We start from the raw sequence: 13,253 nt of genomic DNA on the forward strand, positions 1-13,253 counted from the left end.
TTCCCCACCTGCTCATGGTTGCTTAAATCACGACAGGATGCAAGGGGTAATGGGTATAAAATTGAACCACAGAAGGTTTCATCACCTCGTGATCACTTCTTTCATCACTTCTTTACAGCTCAGGTGACAGAGCAGTGGAAGAGGCTGCCCAGAAAAGTTGTGGAGTCTCCTTCTTTGGAGATATTCAAAACCTGACTGGATGCAATCCTGTGTAGCATGCCCTAGGTGACCCTGCTTGAGCAGGGGGTTGAACTAGATGGTGTCTGGAGGTCCCTTCCACCCTCAGCCATTCTGAGACTCTGGGATTTGGCTCAGACAGCCCTTGGCTGTTGCAAGCAGCTGGAGCTCAACATGTCGGAAGATCTGAGTCTCATATCTATAGCCCTTTACAATGAAATGTCTCATTTTAAAATTTGCTCTTACTGAGAGTTCACATTTAGACACAATCCTAACTTGTAAATGTTGGAAGCTTGAAACGAAGTGTGTGGTATCTTTCATGGTACTTCATATTTCTGGAAAGAGAGTATTTTGAAGTTTGTAAGTGCATCGCAGAGTAATTGCAAACACCTGTTGGGCAAGGCTGACACAAGACACTGCTTGCAGAGCAATAGTTTCTCTCTGGTGCTTGGTTATTTACACACCTCATTCCTGGGTAGCTGTTGTAACCGACCTCTGTGTACCTGCTGCTGTTTTGTGTTACGTAGCTCTGGATAAAGTTTTATGAAATATATTAGGGCCCACTTTCACTTGTGCAAGCTGTCCTGCCAGTCTGATGTAGCTTTCTTTCCTAAGCTATGATCTGAGGTAATGCTCCCAACAACATTTACATATGCTTTGGGATGAAGATGCTTCATTACCCTTGACAGCAAAGATGGTGAAAGGCCTGGAGGGGAAGACGTACGAGGAACGGCTGAGGGCACTGGGCCTGTTCAGCCTGGAGAAGAGGAGGCTGAGGGGAGACCTCATCGCAGTCTACAACTTCCTCGTAAGGGGGTGTCGAGAGGCAGAAGACCTTTTCTCCATTAACATCAGCGACAGAACCCGCGGGAACGGGGTTAAGCTGAGGCAGGGGAAGTTTAGGCTTGACATCAGGAGGAAGTTCTTCACAGAGAGAGTGGTTGCACACTGGAACAGGCTCCCCAGGGAAGTGGTCACTGCACCGAGCCTGTCTGAATTTAAGAAGAGATTGGACTGTGCACTTAGTCACATGGTCTGAACTTTTGGGTAGACCTGTGCGGTGTCAAGAGTTGGACTTGATGATCCTTAAGGGTCCCTTCCAACTCAGGATATTCTATGATTCTATGATTCTATGAAATGTTTGAGGAACAAAAAACACGCTGAGCCTTACACAGGATGGCGTTCTCAAATTCAGAAGTGATGTTAAGGACACATTATTTTGTCATTTTATTGATTATTTAAGTTACCACTCGGGAATAGTTTACGGATCACGCAGTGGCTGTGTGGGCAGTGGGTGCAACAGCTGTCAAGAGCTCCTGTATATCACATGAGTTTCCTTTAGAGGGCACCATTGGCTTCCCTGAAGTCTACTGAAATTGTCTGTACTCGCTGGTAATGAGGCTCGTCCACACCTGGACGTTTTAGGTGCATTTGTTGAATAGTTTTTTGCTCCAAATATGTGGGATGCTGTGGGCTACTGCACATTACCTGCCATCTGCAAATATTTGACCTTACGTGCACCTCACAATAAACTTCTCAGGCCTTGGCTATGATGATTTTTTTTTAAATTGCCAAGAGAAATGTTGGAAGGGGCATGCACTCCAGGATGCTGAGCTATGCCTTCTAATAAAGAGTTTAGGAGGACTGGAGGGCTCAGCTTCAATCACAGAGGCCAGCATACAAGAGTCACCATTTCCACCGTGTGGTCTCAAAGACACAGGATCCCCTACCCTATGTGACCAGTCACTGGATCTATAGAGGTATACTGGATTCTCCTTCCAGATGACTTTGTTTTACTGCAGAAGTGTTTTTTTTTTTTTTTTTTGGTAAGTTGTACCATAGTTTGGCAGGATGTGCCTATGTGGACATCTTGCTTGATGAAGTGAAGCCAAGAGGGTGCAGCTTTAGGAGGTGGACAGGTGACATGAGTCGTTTTCTAGAACGAAGAAAGTTGCTGTTAGATCTCTTAATCTGTTTTTCTGCCTCTTATTTTTTGTCTCCCAGCTTGAGGCAATGCATGGTTCAAGGAAAGTCCACAATGATGTAAGCAGGATAATTGTGTAAATAAATGTCTGCTCTGCAGGAAAAAAAAAAAAAAAAAAAAAAAAAAAAAAAAAAAAAAAAAAAAGAGAGAGAGAGATTAATTTTAGAATTGAACCTTCAAAAGGACGCATCTCAGTTGTCCAGATAGCTGTTGTAATTTCATGGATATGAAGGAACGTACAACAAAATGGCCATTCAGATGCTCACCTTCTCTCTCACTCCTTATTATGATTGTTTATGCACTGCTCTGTGCAACTGCATCAACACGGTGCTGATAACATGGGGTCATATTTTATACTTATGAGCATAACTGCAGAGCTGCAGTGAGCCTCTCTCTAACATTGCGGATGACAGGGGGACTGTTCAGTGAATTTGCAGAGCCAGAAGCAAATCTTTAATCATGCTCATGACATCTTTCACTGCCTCAAAAGGTTCCTGTTGCCTACAGTGGGAGCCGGCTGACTGGTACAGGCAGAGTATTAGGACAGGGCTGAGGGAAAAAGAAAAGCTCAGATGAGGATGGTAAAGCTGTCTTTTGACGGCTTGCAAAGGCTTTTTGCCTGCACTATGGAGCACTCAGAGAGTGAGAGCAATGGCTGGAAGAGGAGGGAGCCCAGCAGAGGTGCCTAGGTATGTAATCCTATGAATCTTGCCAACCCATCGCTTCTCTCTTCTTCCATCCCTGCCACGGGAGATTTTCATAACACCCAGCAGATTAAACCTCCAGAATGGGTCTGATATTCAGGAGACTCAACATAAGTTTATGTCCTGTTAGTAGGCTTCTCTTTTATGCCTCCATCCACAAAAGCTGGCCACCTCCCTATTGCGACACACTGAGAACATGAAATCTCTTCTAGAGTGTCATAAAATGTCTTTTTTTTTTTTTTTCTTTTTTCTTAGTTATATCAGCAGGTCCAAGTTGGAAGAAAATTTAATTCTCCCGAACTTCTAGTTTATTTGGGTAGTCTTCTATGGCAGGCATGTTTACATCTCTGTGATCCTAAACTTCAGGGAATTGTGTTTATTTTCAGGCCCGCTGAGTCTCTGCAAATCCCTTGAGATCCTTAGCTATTATTTTAAACCTGTTGCTGTGGAGGAAACCTGGAAAATCAGGAGCGAGAGGTCTCAAAGAAATAGAAAGTACATTTAAGAAACAAAAACACCTCAGAGTTAAGATCGGTCCAATGAAGGACAACACAAATTTGAAGGAATTTATTCACCTATTGATCTAGGATGTTCTTACACACTTTACTTCCAAGCCATGCACCTCACCCTTAAACTCTTTAAGAGCACCTATCTGCAGGGGAAGCAGGATGGATGGTCCCAAAATGCCCCTGAGCAGTGAAGGAGAAAGCAGGCACAGACATGAACTGAAGTTGGTTCCTGTGCTGTCCTCACAGGCTCCAAGTCCACCTTTCTATGGCAATCCCAGCGCTGAAAACAGGTCAAGCAGTCCTCAAGGTGGCTGTGACAGAGGCTTTCAGCAGCAGAGGGAGCTGCTTTTCTTCCTGTAAGCACACTCTGCTCTCCTCTTTCTGGAGGATACCACAGCTCCTTGTATGCTTCAGCCTCAGAGACCTCTCCTAAAGGCACATGCTCCTCTCTCTGGGGCCTCCACCATCTGCAAGCTCCTTGCAGCTTGTGCTTTCTGTGCAGAAAAGCAAACAACAGTGAAAATCGGTGTGTGTGTGTGTGTGTGTGTGTGAGAAGCATCTGATTTTCCTCTTTTGAAGGCCTGCTTCTGGCAGTGGAGCCTCTGCTGCTGGATGGTCGATGGTCAGTGATGCAAAATTACGAGGTTGTTCCTCTGTCACTGTGTCCACACTGGGTTCTGCCTGAATTTTAAACAAGAATTACCTTTCCAAAGCACAGTCAGCTTCTGTCCAGGAAAGTTGGAATTTGACTATATTTTCTTTCTTTAGGGGGAGATAGATAATACAGCAGTAGCGTTACATCTTATATCAAAGTTTAACCTTATATCTTATACTCTGAACGTTGTCCCTCATCTGCTCTGTTGGCAAGATGCTTTCAGTGAAACGGGAGCATTCAGTGGGATAGGCTTTTCAACAAGGGGAAAAATAAATCATCTGGGGTGGAGAGAGGGGACCACAGAAGGGAAGGGAAGGGAAGGGAAGGGAAGGGAAGGGAAGGGAAGGGAAGGGAAGGGAAGGGAAGGGAAGGGAAGGGAAGGGAAGGGAAGGGAAGGGAAGGGAAGGGAAGGGAAGGGAAAGGAAAGGAAAGGAAAGGAAAGGAAAGGAAAGGAAAGGAAAGGAAAGGAAAGGAAAGGAAAGGAAAGGAAAGGAAAGGAAAGGAAAGGAAAGGAAAGGAAAGGAAAGGAAAGGAAAGGAAAGGAAAGGAAAGGAAAGGAAAGGAAAGGAAAGGAAAGGAAAGGAAAGGAAAGGAAAGGAAAGGAAAGGAAAGGAAAGGAAAGGAAGACACAATGAGTGTTGTGACAGTATTGTCAGAAGTGAAGCAGTAATATTAAAGCAACATATTTACAGATTTAAAATAAATACAAGTACTTCGTGTGTGTGTGTGTGTGTGTCAAACCTAATAAATTCTAGAATTTATACTAAAGTATGTTGTGTAAACCAGAGGTGTGAATGTAGTTACAGGAGAACCAAATACATCTGAGGAGGACTGGGCCAAGTGAATTACCTGATGTATCTCAGGGTCAGAAAGACCCTCAAATGCAGAAAGTTGGTAGAGATTACACTGTGGAGACAAAGCTTTGCCTGTTCCTTGTACCCCTTTCTGGCCGGATACAGTACTGTGGCTTTTTTTTTTGTGTGTGTGTGTGTGTGTGTGTGTGTGTGTGTGTGTGTTCCTGGTTTGTGTGGAGCCACTTAGGTGTTTCTTTTTTTTTTTTTTTTCTATAAAACCATTTTATTTGTTAAAAACATAGTTGACTTCTCACTTTCTCACAGCCCCTTTCCTCTACAAACTAGTAACATCCTGTGTACCTTATCTAGGGCTTCTCCCCCTTCCCCTGTTCCCAATGGCACATCATCAAGCCCTGTCTGCTCAAGCCATGAGTTTCCCATTAATTGCAGAAACGATGTTCAAGAGATTTCTATTGCAGCTACTCCCAGTTCTGCTAAATACCCCCACTCCAGTAGCTAAGTCTTTAAGATCTGCAAGCTAATCTTTCAGATTTAGCTACTGCCTAAATGGAAGCATTCAACAATATTTTGTACACTGTTATGATGGTTTAACTTCCTTCAGATGTAGTTATAGTGTTAGGGTGGCTTCTGACTCAGAAAATAAGTGACTGCTTGGTATGGCTGTGCCTTCAGGAAGCCCACTGCCTTAAAGGAGCACCAATCTAGTATTATTTTTTTTTTTACCTTTTCACATCTTCTGTTTCTCTCTCTCATTTTAGAGAATCTCCATTTCCATCAATCCTGACACTGTGCACACTGCAGCCATGGAAGACCCCATAGCACTCCAGTCTCCTAGGCCTCTTTCACTTCTTTTTCCAGAGATTTTTTTTTTATTATTTTTATTCCATCTTATGACCTTTGAATAACTCCAATATGACTTGCAGATGCACTTGTTCCTAACCTTGTTTTTCAGTGCAACAGCATAGGCGCAGAAGGGAACATCTGGATCACAAAACCCAGTCCTGCACTCAGACAAGAAACCACATCATGTAATCATCGACTGAATCTGATTTAGCTCAGCCATAATGTAAGTTGGCTCTTGTGCCACATGCTTCCTTCTACATGGTGATTCTCTCACTGCTTTAGTGATGAGAAAGCCTCTGACTTCCATAATTATGTAATTAGTTCTTGTTTGGTTCTCCAAGATATTTCTGCACATAACCATTACTTCTTCACTTCATGAGGCTAAGATCCCATTATCTCCTCTGGAAGTACAGGTTCTCCAGTCCCTCACTGTCCTTATTCCCTCCAAGTCTCTACAGTGCTTTCTCCTTAGGAGGTGGTCAGGCAGATGTAAATCGGTGCAGGTGTCTGCTAGAGTCATTATTAGAGATTATTTTGAGTTACAGTTGATATGTGGACGTGAGTAGCTTCAAAACTAAGGGAGCTAGGACCCAGTCATATGTTCTGTACCTCGTTTCTTAATAATTAATTAATATTATTTATTATTGATTATAATAGTTTGCTCAAAACTCTAATGAAAATGTGGCTGCAACTCTGAAAAACTGATAATTTTAATTAGGAGCTATATTAAAATTCTATGACACTTACTCAAATACATCATAATGAAGTTTGTCATTCAATGTATTGCTGATAACTAATGGGACCTATAGATGTAACATCCACCCGCTAGATCTGATATTTTTCAGCTGGATGGGCTTACTGGGTTTTGCACCCAGCTAACATGGGGACAAAAGACTGATGTGGTAAGGGGCAATTTCCCACTGCCTCTGCTGAAGCCAGAAATGTTATTTTTCATGTAACCGGTGTCAAATGCAGAGCTTATAGAAACCTCTGCTCTTTCTCAGCGTGCCATCCCTTATGCATTCAGAGATCATGTGGACCCTTTAAACCATCACCTTGTGCTGCAGCTTCATGATTAGTTCACCATCTACTCTGACTCCTCAACTTCTTTTCTTTTCCCCAGGACATAATCTCTGCTCCCATGAGCACAAATTATGTTCTTTTTCCAAGTATGTAACTATTTGGCTTCCCAGTAAATGAATTCTGTTTGCTTGCTTGTGCTCAGTAATCACAACCGCTGGAGGGAAGACCAGACCTTTTTGTTATTTAACAGTCCTCCAATTTTTGCTTTATTGGCAGACTTTATCAGCAGTATTGTATTTCCTTCCAGCTCACTGGTAAAAGTTAAATAATATGAAGAGATGTGGCAACGCACTGCAAATGCACTTCCTTGGTGATGATTCCCCGGGTACATTTATACTTGAGAGCAGTCAGTTAGCTGGTTCTATCAGCTACAGTTTTAGTGGTGGTTCTGCAGAAGTATAATTCCTAATTACTAAAATTCCTTATATATACATACATTTCATAACTTGAATGCTTAAACTAGTGTTTAAGCATTTATCATCCAAATCTGTGACATGGTATGACTAAAGGGGTACTGAGTTGTTTGAAAAAAATTGTTTTTGTTATTTTCTTATTGATATTGATTGTGTGTCTCTCTTTCCATTTGTTTAATAATGAAAACCCATATCTGCACTTTTTTTTTGTACTTAGAACTGATTTTAGGCTGACAGAAGCATGGTTAATTCTGTAATCCTTTTAATGTCTTTTACATTCTTGTACATAGCTACATATTTTATCTTCTTGTTCTTCTTATTACTTTTTTTTAATTAAAAAAAATATGTCAGCAGACAGTTTCCATTGCCATAAGCCATTATGATGCCTTCTTTTATGTTTGTGACAAGATGAGACCACCAAAGGTATTTTTTTTGTAAGAAACAAAAACATGAGGGACACCTCCAGAACAGACAGCTATAGGTGTATGTAAACCAAGTCCGTCTATTTCCAGAGAGCACTCATGAGTGATGAGGGAATTCCCTTGGCTTCTCTTCGTCTCGTGGGTATGGTGTTTGCTGCTGTGCTTTTATGCTGATGATTCTCCACCTCATCGTGCTCTTCTTTCTTCATTAATTTCAGGTGACTGCTGCTCTCGTCTCAGCATCTTCTTTACGGAGAAGGAAAGTCAGTTTGCTCTCTCGAGACTTACCCTGTTAATCCTGGCAGGACCCCATTTGTTTACCTGAGAAAATGGTTAAGATCTCATTGCTTTTCTCACCAGCCCACAATGAGGATTTCCTTTCACACAGAAATGTCATCAGCACCTGATAAAAGTGGAACCGGGTCAGAAACAGTTTTCCCCTCGCTGCAAAATTATTTCATATTTCAAAAGGACACAGATAAGGCTTTTCCAGGTATTTTATGTTCACGTGCAGAGTGAGGAAGCTGGAGGTGGTTCAGCACGTGGGACGTGCATTCAGACCGCTGCTCCCTCTGCAGCCCTCACGTGGGATGGGAATTGGGCTGGTCTGCACTGAGGAGAAGGTGGAGAAGGAGCATGAGGCAGGTACAGATGGAGAAGCCCAAAGTGAGGTGTCTGGGTGTGGGCTGCAGAAGTACATCAGATGCCTGAGCTTCTTTGGCTGATGGATCCCAACGGCGCCAATTCAGCTCACACTAAAGCAGGCACCTCATGCCGGGCCGGTTGAACTGTGCTGGTAGGGGACTCGGTGCAATCACCCACACACTTTGATTTTATTTTAGATCAGCAGTGATTTCTGCATGACTGCTCAAGTGCAGCATGATTCCTCATCCCCTGTTCAAACTACTCTGCTTTTGAGATAGCTGAGCCTAAAATGGCCTCACTTCTGGGCCATCCTTGTTTGTTTGTTTGTTTGTTTGTTTTTCCCCTTCCTTTCTGTTGAAATAACAGGCTTTGGATAAAATTTTCTAGGAATTTGCTAGCCCAAATAAACTGCTATGATATATCTACCTACCCCAGCGAGAGTGTAAGTCCCTTCAGTATTACCACTTGGCTACGGTTCTCTGTTAGCCATCGGGACAGCTTCATTTTTCTGCTTTTGAGGGTTGAATAGAACTATTATCTTCCTACAGCCATACCCCAGCAAATCTGGAGCTTTCACTTTCAGAAATGCTGTTGAGATATCTTAACTCAGAGAACTCCTGAATTCTCAATTCTATTAGCAGGGAATGTTCACAAAATTCCACATCTTTTCTTATGTCCTTCATTCATGCTCTTCTTTAATATCAGGCCTCAGAAGGTTGTGTGTGCTCCAAGTCACCCAGCGACAGCCTTTCAAAAGGAGAAATTTAGGAGATCTTGGTGAGTGTTTCTGACAGAGTAATGAACATCTTCTCATGTACATACAGTGCTGGTTAAAACGGCTCCATTGAGGCATTCTCTTTTGGCATGCAGGTGGCTGACAGCAAGGTACTGTGGTTTTGTTTTCTGCACACCTTTCCTTCTCTCTCATTTACAAGGCATGCTGTCTATACATAGCCTAAGGGCAGCGCCTCTGTACTGAAAGGAGCTGATTTTTTCCCCACTGTTTTGTTCTTCCCTGACCCCATTCCCGATATGCTCTGTCCTAAGGGCAATTACCATCTGGAATGGGGTCTGTTGGTGAGCCAGCCTGCAACGGCAAGGACAAAACAGCATCCCTCCAGATCCACTACCAAGGCACTCCTCACCCACTCCTCTCTCTGGGATGCTCCAGCAGATCTCCACTCTCCCTTTCTCTCTCTGTATTGCTGCTGGCCGATCCTGTACACAGCAAATATCTCTACGTGGGTTCCTGACACAGCTGTTTTAACTTCCTTCTGGACCTCTCTCCTCTGTTCCACCCAGGCCTGTTTTGCTGATGTGCCTCGGGTAATTATGAGCTCCCAGAATGACTAACGCGGGTCCCAGCCAAGCCGTCTCCTGGCCTCTTTTCTCCATGAGGGATGTTTGTGTTGGCCACCCCAGTCAGGGCCCTGGAACTGGGGATCTCAGTTCACACCCCTCATCTTCAGGCTGCTCTCGTAACCTGCATGAATGTGGGTGCAGACATGTCAAACGATATGTACCCAATGTATTTATTTGAGACTTACTACTTCCAGGAGATGCAGTTTCATCATCCAAAGCCTACCTAGAGCTCCTGCCAAGGCTCCTGCTGACCCCTGCAGCATTTTTTTCTCTGGCATTGAGTTAGCAGTGCCCTAGCAATGCTATTTGGCCTGTGGCTTTTGCATTAATTTTGCCTTCCCCCTTTGAATCCTTCACATCAGCTTTGGACCATGGAAAGCCATCTGATGTGAGTGGAAGGGCTTTCAGACCCTCCACAGCAAGCCAGGAGGGAAGTCACAAACTGAGGCCAAGCATGACAGCCTTTTCTTCCTAAGGCTATTCCATGCAGCAAGATATCTCAGCGTTTCCTTACCACTTCCAAAAATTCTTTACTGCCAGCTCTGTGTGGGGACATTTCTCAGGGACAGTGGCATGGACTGGGCAGGGCTGGGAGATGCTCCTGGGGGAGGTCATTGCTCCTCAGGACCAAAGAGGCTGGGCTGAGGCTGCTGTGAATAGTGGGAGTGCCTCAGCCTGAGCATTTCCGCAGGGGCTGGCTGAGTGAGGCTGGGTGCTCTGACAGCACTGATGAGTAGCAGATGTTGTCTGGGCAGTCTGAACACTTACTGGGCAATCTGAACGGCTCATCAGATAGCGTTGCCCAATTTTCAGAAAGGTGAACACACAAATTCAGGCTCCTAAACTGAGCTATGCCACTAAGGACCTTAGATCTGTAACAATTAAGGAAGTAATGGCCTTTTTGTTCTGGTTTGTTGCATCATGCAGTGAGGTCTCGATCCATGGCTACAACTCCTAAGTAATAAAGTAATACAAATAATTAATAATAATAATGAGCTGGGTTTCATTATGTGTCTTGCACTGAGTAAAATCCCCTGTGAGCTGTTACTGCCTGTGAGGATATTTAATGCCTTACTGCAATTTGAAAATGTAGTGCAAATGACAGTGTAATAAACCAAAGAACTTCATCAACTTCTAATTGAAATTAATGAGGACTGAACTACTGCCTTGTACATCAAAGAAGGGACTTCCTCCCCATCCTTAAAAGTGGTTGGCTGCAGGGGTGGTGTGGCTTGGCTCGAATTATCATATTTTCCCACCTCAAACAATGCTTTTACTGCAGAAAACAAGTCTTAATTCAGACTGACACTAAATATCCAGTACAGTACAAAGTGATATTTTTCTCACAATCCCTGTAGAATTAGTGCATGGTCCCCAGAACCTGTGCACATATCAGATCCTAAGAAATTACAGACTTCCATATTTTGGGAGACTAGGAGATGAAAAGAGATTCCTTACCTACAAGAATATTTCCTACAACGCTACTTCAGAAATTTAGGCATGGACCAAATCTTACCCCAAAAAAGACTGTTACTTCAAGGTCACTTTATACCTCTGTGACAGGAGCATAAAGGTCAGAGATGGCACCAGCCCGAAGCATAGTGAAAAATGTTGTGGAAGCCCTTCCCGTGGCAGCAGAAGTGAGTAACAGAGATGGCTGGTACTGGTCATTGGATTTTATTAGCATGCCATAGCAGAGGCAAATATGATTCTTCATGCTGACATTTGGCACCAATATGAGTTTATGGACACCGAATGATTGCAGCGGGGCATGGCTCAACCCACTCAGTTCCAGGTAACAACGACCTCTGTGTCTTCAAAGGTGTGTGCAATATTTACTTTTCTAATAACTTTCTGCTACAATAACTACTTAAAACAGGATCTATTTTTTTCCCCTTCACTAGATTGCACAACTTCACAAAACTTTAAGAACATCCAACTTGCTGCAAGCTTTATCATGGTCATTTCGGTCACTCCTCCTCACTACACTGCAGCTGTTTGCATTAGAAGCCGTGGGTCATTTGAGAAGAGAAGAGTTATGGTGATGTATTGTACCTCCCTACAGCAGACACAAATCAGGAAGATTGTATTTGGAGGCATATCATTAAATTTCAACCAGCAGGTTTAGTGGAGAAGTCATTCTTCCTATGAGATCACTAAAGCTGCCATTGTCCATAAACCATTTCAAAGACCTGAACAAAGGGCTACTTAAGGTCTTCGGTTGATAATGGTTAATGCTGCATTTTGTAGTTCCTTTGTTTTCCATTCTCCTACTTAATAGTTGTTGTTTGTTTGTTTGTTTGTTTTTTCCTCAGTGCCAGAAAAAAACATCTAGTCTTGAAAACCTATTTTCAGGACCGTTGGAGAAATTGTGTATTTTACTGCTGGCTCTGATACCTACAGAGGGACCTAAAGGTCTCTGAGCTTTGTGGTGTCTGCAGCATATGTGGATGGTTGGCTTGGGTTTAATTCAAAGACCTCAAAAGTCAGTGGAGACTGTCCTAAGCAAGGATAAAACAGATCCTCTAGAAAGAGGACAGAACTTGTGACAATCTGTTATATTCTACTTTATCCGAATTTGAAAACGTAACTACTGTGACTTCTGCTTTCTGAAAATGTGATTAGTCTTCACCTCCCAGAGACTTTGAAAGCAGTTCCCAGAGTCTGTGCACTCTTCCCCAAAATATTTACCCTCTTGGAACTAGAAACGCCTTGTCAGGCTGCCATCTTTCATAAGGGAATTTACTGCTTCGTGGTGGGGAAGGACGGTTTCTACGGCAATGTTATACACTAACGAGGAATGAATCAATTTACATTTTAATCATAGGGGAGCCAATACCATCAATTGTTGAGTGCTTTTACTTTACCTGAACTCACCGTTATTGGACCGATCCCAGCGGATTTGCCTTTACAGAGACATTTGCTTTTACCATGACATCCCTTGAGTGCTCAGCCTCCATAAAAATAAATAAATTCTGCTGAAATTGTGCTAAATTCATTACCAATTAATTTTATTGCACTACATGAAATTCTAAATAAAAAAGACAGGTTTATTTTAAGCTTTTAACAGACTGTTGTAGTTAATCATGTATATCAGGCAAGAGGCTTGGTTGCTAAGAAAATCTTTGGCACGCTTCCATGGGATTTGTGTTATTGACAGAAAAAGTACCAAGTTATAGGAAGTGCATCTGCTAATTTGAATGGAGAAACAAAGAAAGAGAGAGGGAGAGAAGAAGAATTTTATGTCCAACTTTTGAGTTAATGCCCAAATTTTGAGTTAATGCAGGCCTACTCCAAAAATAACATATTTCCTATCAAATTACAGAGCAGTTGTTTGACTTTGGAGACGTGATTAAGGTTTATTCATTTTTTAATCTCCCCATTCTATGTGGACTAAACATAAGGACCTCCAGTTTTCAGTGGGTGCCTTTATACTGCTGGTTCCTAACAGAGGTTCCTATCATGAGCTGAAAGGTAACATAGATGTCCAATACATTAATTACTTGCAGAAACACCCAGTGCATGTGTTACTTTCAGGAGAAAGCTCAGTTGCATTTGGATTCGGTGGTCTTCACTGTCTGCCCTAGGATCAGGCACAGCTTACTCTGTAGTTTTCCCAGTTGCCGTGACCCAGAAGAGGA

The sequence above is a fragment of the Anas acuta genome, chromosome 3 (assembly GCF_963932015.1).
Source record: "Anas acuta chromosome 3, bAnaAcu1.1, whole genome shotgun sequence".
In the NCBI taxonomy this organism is placed as follows: Eukaryota; Metazoa; Chordata; class Aves; order Anseriformes; family Anatidae; genus Anas; species Anas acuta.